General features: G+C 41.0%; 1 pseudogene; it reads right to left on the reverse strand.

The window, feature by feature from the left end:
• Positions 1–3,064: 3,064 nt before the first annotated feature.
• On the reverse strand, positions 3,065–8,523 carry LOC132772833 (large ribosomal subunit protein eL42-like; annotated as a pseudogene).
• Positions 8,524–9,242: the final 719 nt, after the last annotated feature.

A 9,242-nucleotide genomic window follows, 5' to 3' on the forward strand; every position in this document is an offset into this window, starting at 1 on the left:
TAGGAGTTTTATTTATTTATTTATTTATTTGTCTGTTTACTACACTTATATACCATCCCTCTCAGCCCAAAGGCGACTCAAGGCGGTTCACAATTGATGCCTCCACAACTATAAAGTGCAAGTTAAAAACAGATTATAAAAACAATTAAAACATTAACATATAGTATAAAAAAACAGACAAAGCAATAAAAACACAATCTTCAATGTCTCCTTACTAAAATCATGATCCAAGGGCATCGTCAATCATTCCAAATTCATCTTTATACAATTATGTTGCATTGTCAAAAGCTTGCTCGAAGAGCCACATTTTAACCTTCTTATGGAATGTTAGGAGGGGCCACCGCTGAGAAGGCCCTGTCTCTCGTCCCCACTGATCGCATCTGTGAAGGGGGGCAGGACCGAGAGCAGGGCCTCCCCAGACAATCTTAAAGTCCTAGATGGTTCATAAGGAGAGATACGTTCAGACAGGTAAGCTGGGCCAGAACCGTTTAGGCCTTTATAGGCTAAAGCCAGCACTTTGAATTGTGCCTGGTAGCAAACTGGCAGCCAGTGGAGCTGGCACAACAAAGGAGTTGTATGCTCCCTGAGCGCCGCTTCTGTTAGCAACCTGGCTGCAGCGCATTGGACCATTTGACGCTTCTGAACAGTCTTCAAAGGCAACCCAGTGTAGAGAGCAGTGCAGTAGTCTATATGGGATGCAACCAGAGCATGGACTACCTTAGCCAAGTCAGACTTCTCAAGGTACGGGCGCAGCTGGCGCACAAGTTTTAACTGTGCAAATGCTCCCCTGGTTACCGCCGAACCTGGGGCTCCAGGTTCAGCAATGAATCCAGGATCACACCCAAGCTGCAAACCTGCGCCTTCAGGGGGAGTGTAACCCCGTCTAGCACAGGCTGTAACTATATGCCCTGTTCAACAACATTGTTTAGTCCAACAACTTTTGGTGGACTGAATGATTCCCACTTCATGTGTACAGGGAATAGATATCTTGCCATCAAAGACAATTGCACTATGTGAAAACATGTATTTATTTTTTATGGTCTTTTCTGCTATTTTTTAGTGTGATGTGATGAACAGGTAGGTTCTGTGTACCTTGTTTTTGCAATGTTGAAAGCAAGCTGTGTGGAAAAGTATGCTTCAGATTCTGCTGCATTCATTTTCAAAGCTTTGCTTCTAGTGTTGAAAACTCCACAGAAACTGCTAATTCTGTTACTTTATCTAAGCAAACAACTGATTCATGAGCAGTATAGGACAGAAAAATGTGTAACTGCTGAATTCATGATGTCAACTTATCTAGAAGCAATCCTCTGAACACAACCTGAAGAGAAATGACACCATGGTTTCTGAAACTATTTATTTTAAAATGTCCTTATAGAATTTGGCTAAAATACCTAGTGGGTGAGTAATGTAAGGACAACCAAATAGCACTCCCTGTATAATACTATGGATAACAGCTCCACGTGGTTGTCTCCATCCAGAAATGTAAGTACAAATGCAGTACCTAAGGATATATCCATTGTGCAATGAACCTCAAAACTGAAAGCAGTGTAATATAATTTCTAATTTACTTTCTTCTTTCTCACTCTTTCCATCTACTAGGCTGAAATCCAGATATATATGTCCTCACTAGCAACCAACAGTTGTTCATTTTAATAGTTTCTTAGGCCCCTTTCACACAGCTAAATAACATCTCACATTATCTGCTTTGAACTGGAATATATGGCAGTATGGACTGAGAAAACCCAGTTCAAAGCAGATATTGTGGGATATTCTGCCTGGATATTCTGGGTTATATAGCGGAGTGGAAGGGCCTTAGTGCTCTTAATGTACTACGTTCTCTGAGTGCTAGTTCACTGTATTTTTAGTTCCTTATATTTGGCAAATGCATGTATCTGGCTGCATTTGAAAAGAAGATAATAAAATTGTCTTACTCTGAGCCCCTGGTGGTACAGTGGGTTAAACTGCTGAGCTGCTAAACTTGTTGACTGAAAGGTCACAGGTTCAAATCCGAGGAGTGGTGTGAACTTCTGCTGTCAGCCCCAGCTTCTGTCAACCTAGCAGTTCGAAAACATGCAAGTGTGAGTAGATCAATAGATGCCTCTCCGGCGGTAAGGTAAAGGTGCTCCATGCAGTCATGCTGGCCACATGACCTTGGAGGTGTCTACGGACAACCCTGGCTCTTCGGCTTAGAAATGGAGAAGAGCACAAACCCCCAAAGTCGGACACGACTAGACTTAATGTCAGGAGGAAAACCTTTACCTACTCTTCTTCTCTAATTCAGCAATGCAACACATACATACTTAGACCACGGTCTGATTCAGGTGTCTATGCTGTATTGGCATGATTATTCTAGCCCTGTAGACGTTGCTAGAAATTTACATAGGATTGAATTGTAAAGTGGTTCATTCACAAAGAATCTTTTAAAAGGTGGGTGGTAGATCAGATTTGTTCATGTTTTCTCTATATGGCAAAGGGCTTTTCATATGTTGCTCTAGCAGTATTGTTATTGTATATAGAAAATTGTTTCTGGACCAGGATAACAGAATGTTCACATTTGTCAATTATAATCTGTTTGGTCTGTCTTTTTGAGTTTTCTGCAGTTGGAGAGTCAAACAAAATTTGCCAAATCCATAGATTTAAAATCAGTTAAGATAGATGACCAGTAAAAAAACACCCACAGTTATATCCAGTATTTTTTCTATGTAATGGGGCAGTTAGAATTTCTGTTTAATGGCTTCTAAAGTTAAGCATATTCATTGGATCCTGGCACAGAACTGTTCTCAGACTTTTTTTTAAGTAACCTAAATACATGCAATAAATTATCACTTCGAGTGACAACTATGGCAAACATGGTTTCATGCTGTATCTTAACAGTCAATATGGCAAAAGATTAAGCCTTCCTAACTTGCATAGAAATTAGTGACAAATAAAGGCACTCAGCAGAAGGCAAGCATTGCTTAATACAGTATTGCCAATAAACCTGAAGTATAATGAATGTGAATTTCAACCACTATACTGAGACTTGTCAGGAGCTGTCATATAGGAAGGTCATAGTCACCACTTTTCATTCTTCCAATTTCCCAAAAGGCTTGTCATGGGAGTCATACTTCACTGGCGCCCATTCACAAATGAAGTGACTCATGCGCTTGCAGATATATTCATCCCCTGTTTGGTGATAAAGAAACTAAAGAGATTTCTCTACTCCTGCCCTCTCCTGTTTACCAGGTCATAAGTTCACACAAACCATTTTAACAGACATAAGGTATGAAATGTTCACACTAGGTGAAAAACTGCAGACGTCATTGCTCCCATAACCTTATTTTGTAAAGCATAAACTAGGTTTTTTCCTATACAGAAAGGCAACCTTCCTGCAATGAAATCAAAATACCCAGATGATAACACAATTTATTGATGCAGTGGATATAACTTCCTTTTTAGTTGTGGCTGGTAATAGTTTTCCATGTTATCTCCTACATAGAAAAAAAGTGAATGCTTGTCTAGCCATTTGTTTGTCTATTGCCATTATTAATTGTTGCTACAGTTCTACATTTCAATCCTACCACATTCATTTTGGACAATGTTAGGGTAGCAGCTTCTTTGATAAAAAGGGAACTATCTCCTTCTGCACTCAAAGGCTCCTTCTACACTGCCCTATATCTCAGGATCTGATCCCAGATTATCTTCTTATCCTAGATTATATGGCAGTAGAGAATCATATAATACAGTTCAAAGCTGATAATCTGGGACCAGATCCTGGGATATATGGCAGTGTAGATCCAGCCAAAGAAGGGGATTGGTGGAGCTGTTTTCTAGCCCATTGTGGCCTGTCTGAACTCTGGCACCTGTGAAGTCCTACAATGGTTGGCTGCTGCTGCTTATTGGTGGGAAGAGGGTTACATTCAGATGATGAAAATGCAGCTGCTCTGGGCTCCCAGGGGAAGGAAAAGGAGGATTTCCCCTCCCCCACTCTTGAGCTGACACCATCAGCTTCATCATCATCATGGAATCATAGAATCATAGAGTTGGAAGAGTCCTCGTGGGCCATCCAGTGCAATCCCCTGACAAAAAGCAGGAAAATCACATTCAAAGCACTCCTGACAGATGAACATCCAGTCTCTTTTTAAAAGCCTCCAAAGAAGGAGCCTCCACCACACTCCGGGGCAGAGAGTTCCACTGCTGAACAGCTCTCACAGTCAAGAAGTTCTTCCTAATATTCAGATGGAATCTCCTTTCTTGTAGTTTGAAGCCATTGTTCCGCATCCTAGTTTACAGGGCAGCAGAAAACAAGCTTGCTCTCTCCTCCCTATGACTTCCTCTCACATATTTATGCATGGTTATCATGTCTCCTCTTAGCCTTCTCTTCTGCAGGCTAAACATGCCCAGCTCTTTAAGTCACTCCTCATAGGGTTTGTTCTCCAGACCCTTGATCATTTTAGTTGCCTTCCTCTGGACACATTCCAGCTTGTCAACATCTCCCTTCAGTTGTGGTGCCCAGATTTGGACACTTGCTCCTCTCCCCACAGGTAAGTAGCAGCAGAAGCAAGAGTCCCTCCAGTTTGACAGCTGCCAGGGCAAAGAAAGGACATGGAATTATGGAGTGGTGGCATCATATTCCTCAGCATGTAGGTTTTCAGCCATTAACAGTGGTGGGGCTTAAAGGTTGTAGAAGATGCCAGTATGGGGGGTGATGAAGTTCCGGTTCCATAACTTCGCTAAAAAATGACTTTCCAAATGGCATATTTCAAAATAAATGCAAGGTGTTCTACAAAAACATTGTTTTTACACCAGAGCTCTACAGAGTACTATTACTCAATTAGACAGCAGATGTACAGTACAGGATAGTGTCTTAAATTAAGTATTTTAAAAGTGATACTCCCTCTGTTTTAATTTTATTTATTTCATTATTTATTTCAATTACTTATACCCCACCCTTCTCACCCCCGAGGGGGGACTCAGGGCGGCTTACAAACAACTTTTACAAATTAATAATGTAGTCTGTAATGATACAGTCTATAAAAGTTATCCATTTTGTTTTTCAGTGCATCATATGCTATTCAAGTTTTTTCCCCTCTGTTAGTGAGGTCTTTTTAAAAAACGCTTACTCCTGGGTGAGAAGAATCTAGTTTATCTTTAAAGACTGGTTTGGGTGTTTTTTTAAAAAAAGATTATCCTCATAAGATGAGACATTCTTTCTGATAGTCATCTTCCAATTTCTTAAATATTCTCAAATGAAAAAGTTTAAGTAGCATTTAATCTCTCATTCTTTGAAGAAAAAGGTCCACAATTATAGATGCTAAATGAAGGAAGCAATAATTGTTCCTTTTTTGTACATTATAATATTGTTGAAAACGTGAGAAAATGATTTGATAATGTATGAAACACCATAGGCAAAACTGTTTCACTGTCTAATAGCAAATGAGAGAATTATGGGCAAAGTTTTATGTTAGGAATCCATAAAAGTCCATAAGCATGGTTACAGTCACTTGTATCCATGCTTAAGGAATTTTGTTCATCTACTTTTTTAAGCAAATAGATTTTATTTGAATTTCTCATGCAAATAAATGGAATTATTCTTTTGTTTTTGAACTTCTCTCAATGTATTATAGCAGTTTGAATTTTAAAAATACACATTTAAAAAACATATTTTGTGGGAAATGTATCAAAATAATGAAATATTTTATTATATTTTGCCTTTCCATTATTTTATTGTTATTGTTTAATGTATCTTGATAGTTATATTACACATAAGGATTTTTGGAATGAAAAGTGGTAATGTTTTAATAAATTATGATTATTAATAAATGTAATAAATTAATTGTATGCATGCATCAATGCAAAAAAAAAAGCCCAGATATTTTAGGAAACAAGATAGAACAGATATATGAATGAATACCAGCTTAACATACATTCATTCACTCATCCCATCTCATATGGTAATAAATTCAAGACAGGATACCCTGACACTATAATGCTCCTTGGAACTGGTTTGGGAGAAGCCAGTTTCATTGTGTGGATGGTTATATTAACAGATATGAAATTGGTTTGAGGCCAGGAAGGTGGTTATATGAACTATGGAACCTAGGTTCAAATCCCTCTGCAGTTTTTTCCATTGCTAGGTGAGATGCGCTTCAGCACTCCAGAGGCATAGGGATGTTTTGAAAAAAGGAAAGTGACATTTGGGAGTGCTAGCCAGTCATGGCCATGGGGCATTTTCAGCAGCCCCCTTGCCCTCTCATTCCGAATCCTAGAAAGAGTTACAGCAAGGAGCCAATTTCTGAAGACTCAATTTCACCCTGGAATCTGGAATATATTGGGATCTTCAGAAGTGCATTAAAAGGGTCACGGTAGTGCAGCAGGTTAAACTGCAAGCTGCAGGAAATCTGCTGACTGGAAGGTTGGCAGTTCAAAGCCGCGAATCAGGGTGAGCCCTAGCTTCTGTCTATCTACAAGTTTGAAAGCATGTAATATGAGTAAATCAATAGGTGCCACCTTGGTGGGAAGGTAAAAGGGCACCCCATGCAGACATGCCAACAACACAGTCAGAGATGTCTTTGAACAACAGGCTTATCGGCATGGAAAAATGGAGCAGCAGCACCTCCCCATGGCCAGAGTTGAGCATCGTCTCCAGATGCTGGAGATGGAAAAGGGAGGAAGGCCTTAACCTTTGTCTGTGTTGTATGTCTTTGGTCACTGTGAGTAAAAGGCATTGAATGTTTGTCTCATATGTATATTATAATCTGCTCTCAGTCCCCCTAGGGTGATAACGCGGAATATAAATAAAGTGTATTATTATAACTCTGACTTTCCTGTGACTTTCTTAAATGGACTATAGACCCTTTAATCAGTGCTGCAGTATACATTGATGGTGTGTGTTTTGTGGCAGCTGCAGTTTCGAGTTAGCTTGGAGTCTCATTAAATGGTCAGTGTAGATGAGCTCAAAGTAACAATATTCTATATATCTGTAGCCATATGTATGATTGTATTTCTCTGTACACTAAAGGAAAGGGCACCAGTATAGCACACTGAAAAGTCATGCAAAATGGTGTGTCTTATCTGTAGGTTCACAATCCACTGATTCAGCCCACTGCCTTCAAAACAGTAGGGTTCCTTCACAAGGAAGAATCAGATAACTGTCTGGGCATAGTACTGTTTCTACTGCTGCACTATGCCATTTTTATAGGTGTTCATAGAATAAGCCTTGTGAAGCTTACCAGTCTCTCTAGATAAGACTTATGCAGGAAACCCTTATTAAAAGTGGCATAGGTCAGCAGAGTGATGATGAATGTTTAGAACTGGATGACCTGGCCCAGAGGTGGCCCTAGGTAATTTTCAAAGGTAAGCAAACAGTATTTTGGCACCCCCCTCCCCCAACCAATCATTGATATATATTTTCTGTTCGTCGTGAGAGTTCTGTGTGCCATATTTGGTTCAATTCCATCATTGGTGGAGTTCAGAATGCTCTTTGATTGTAGGTGAACTATACATCCCAGTAACTACACTTGCCGCACTTGCTCCCTTGCCTGGCCCACTTTGGGTCCGGAGGCGTGCCTGAAGACCCCGGCATGTGCACCAAAAGTCACCTCTTCTCCTGACTTTCTCCTCAGCCATTGGGACCAAGAGAGAGAGAGAGAGAGAGAGAGATGCCCACCTTTTCTGAAGGTAGGCGCAAAAACAAAGGAGGGAGTGGAGGTGGGAGATACCTCCAGCTGGAGGGGCTCTCTCTCTCTCTCTCTCTCTTCGTCCCAAAGGCTGAAGAGAAAGTCAGGAGAAGAGGCGACTTTTGGTGCGCACGCTGGAGTCTTCAGACACGCCTCCGGGCCCGAAGCGGGCCAGGCGCGGCGGCTCCACCTGCGGATTGGGGAGAGGAGAGGAGGTGGGTGGAGCACTGGGGGATTGGGAAAGGGAGCCGGTCATGGGGAAGGGATCGAACGCGGAGAATGATTGAGCACCAGCTCTGCTCGCGCAACCCGGTAGCCGGGTGGAGCAGGAATGAGAGGGGCTAAGCAAGGCTCAAGGACCCAGCCCCTTTGGGAAGAGGATTGCCCGGCAGTGAGGCAAGAAAGCCGAGGCTCCCCCCGGACTGCTAGGGCTGTTGTGAGCTGAGGGGGCGCTCCTCAAGTGGCAGTCGAGGGGCATTTACAGAGGCGCCTCTGCGCCCCTGGCAAAAAAAAGTGTTCTGCGACCGCTTACTTCGCATAATGGACGAGCCGCCCCTGACCTGGCCCTTTCTCTTCGTGTCTCCTCCCAACTCAAAGTGCTTGCACCTCTTAATGGCCAGCATCCTCTTGGCCTGGCAGTTGGACTCCACACATTCCAGCCTTAGCACAATCTTCTTCATAGTCTTTGCCTTCTTGTGGAAGATAGGTTTCATCTGACCACCGTATTCGATTTGCTTGTGATCATATTGACGCTTCCCTGTGCATACAAAGTTTCTTTGCCCTTCATGTACTGGGTTACTTTGTTGTGCTGGTGCTTGCCACATTTCTCGCAGTACATCTGACGGGTTTTAGGAACATTCACCATCTTGCCAGTGGCATCGGCAGCTCGGAACACATTTTATTATTCTTGAACCTTGTGGTCCCTGCTAACAAAAAAAAAAAATCAAAGTGGTCCCTGGTCAAAACAAAGGTTGGGAACCACAGTCTTAGAGATACCACTGTATGAAAATCTTAGGAGAAATGCACACAAAAAAACAAGGAAATTCAGCAAACTCTTAGTTAGCTGGAACTTAGGCAACCAGAACCCTGAAGCAACTGGCAAAAGATGAGGAAAATATTTTAAATAAAAAATAAAGTAAAATAAAATGAATGTTAGTGGAAATGTTACATTAAGTTAGTTTGTCTTCATTTGCTTGAAATTACTTTATTTCAATATTGATATTATCAATACAGAATATATGATATGGTATGGTATGGTATGGAGTATAGTATTAATTAAGGCCATTTTTAATATTAACTCTAAAGCAACCAAAGCCTACTGTGTTGTATTAATTCTTGATGCAAAAATGTATTGAACCATTTTAAAATGGGGGATGTGGATACAAACTGAAGAGAGCCAGAAAACAAAAAATTGGTTCTTCCATGCTGACTGATTTCATCATTTTCCTGCTCAGTGTCTGGGCATTTGAGGGTAAGGTGCAATAAATCAATAAATGAAATCTGTTTCAAAATAATTCTAAAACCTTTTGAACAATTTAAGTTAATTCAGTATGATCAAAATAACCTGCTGTCTAATTTTCAAAG

Source organism: Anolis sagrei, chromosome 4, assembly GCF_037176765.1.
Source record: "Anolis sagrei isolate rAnoSag1 chromosome 4, rAnoSag1.mat, whole genome shotgun sequence".
Classification (NCBI taxonomy): domain Eukaryota; kingdom Metazoa; phylum Chordata; class Lepidosauria; order Squamata; family Dactyloidae; genus Anolis; species Anolis sagrei.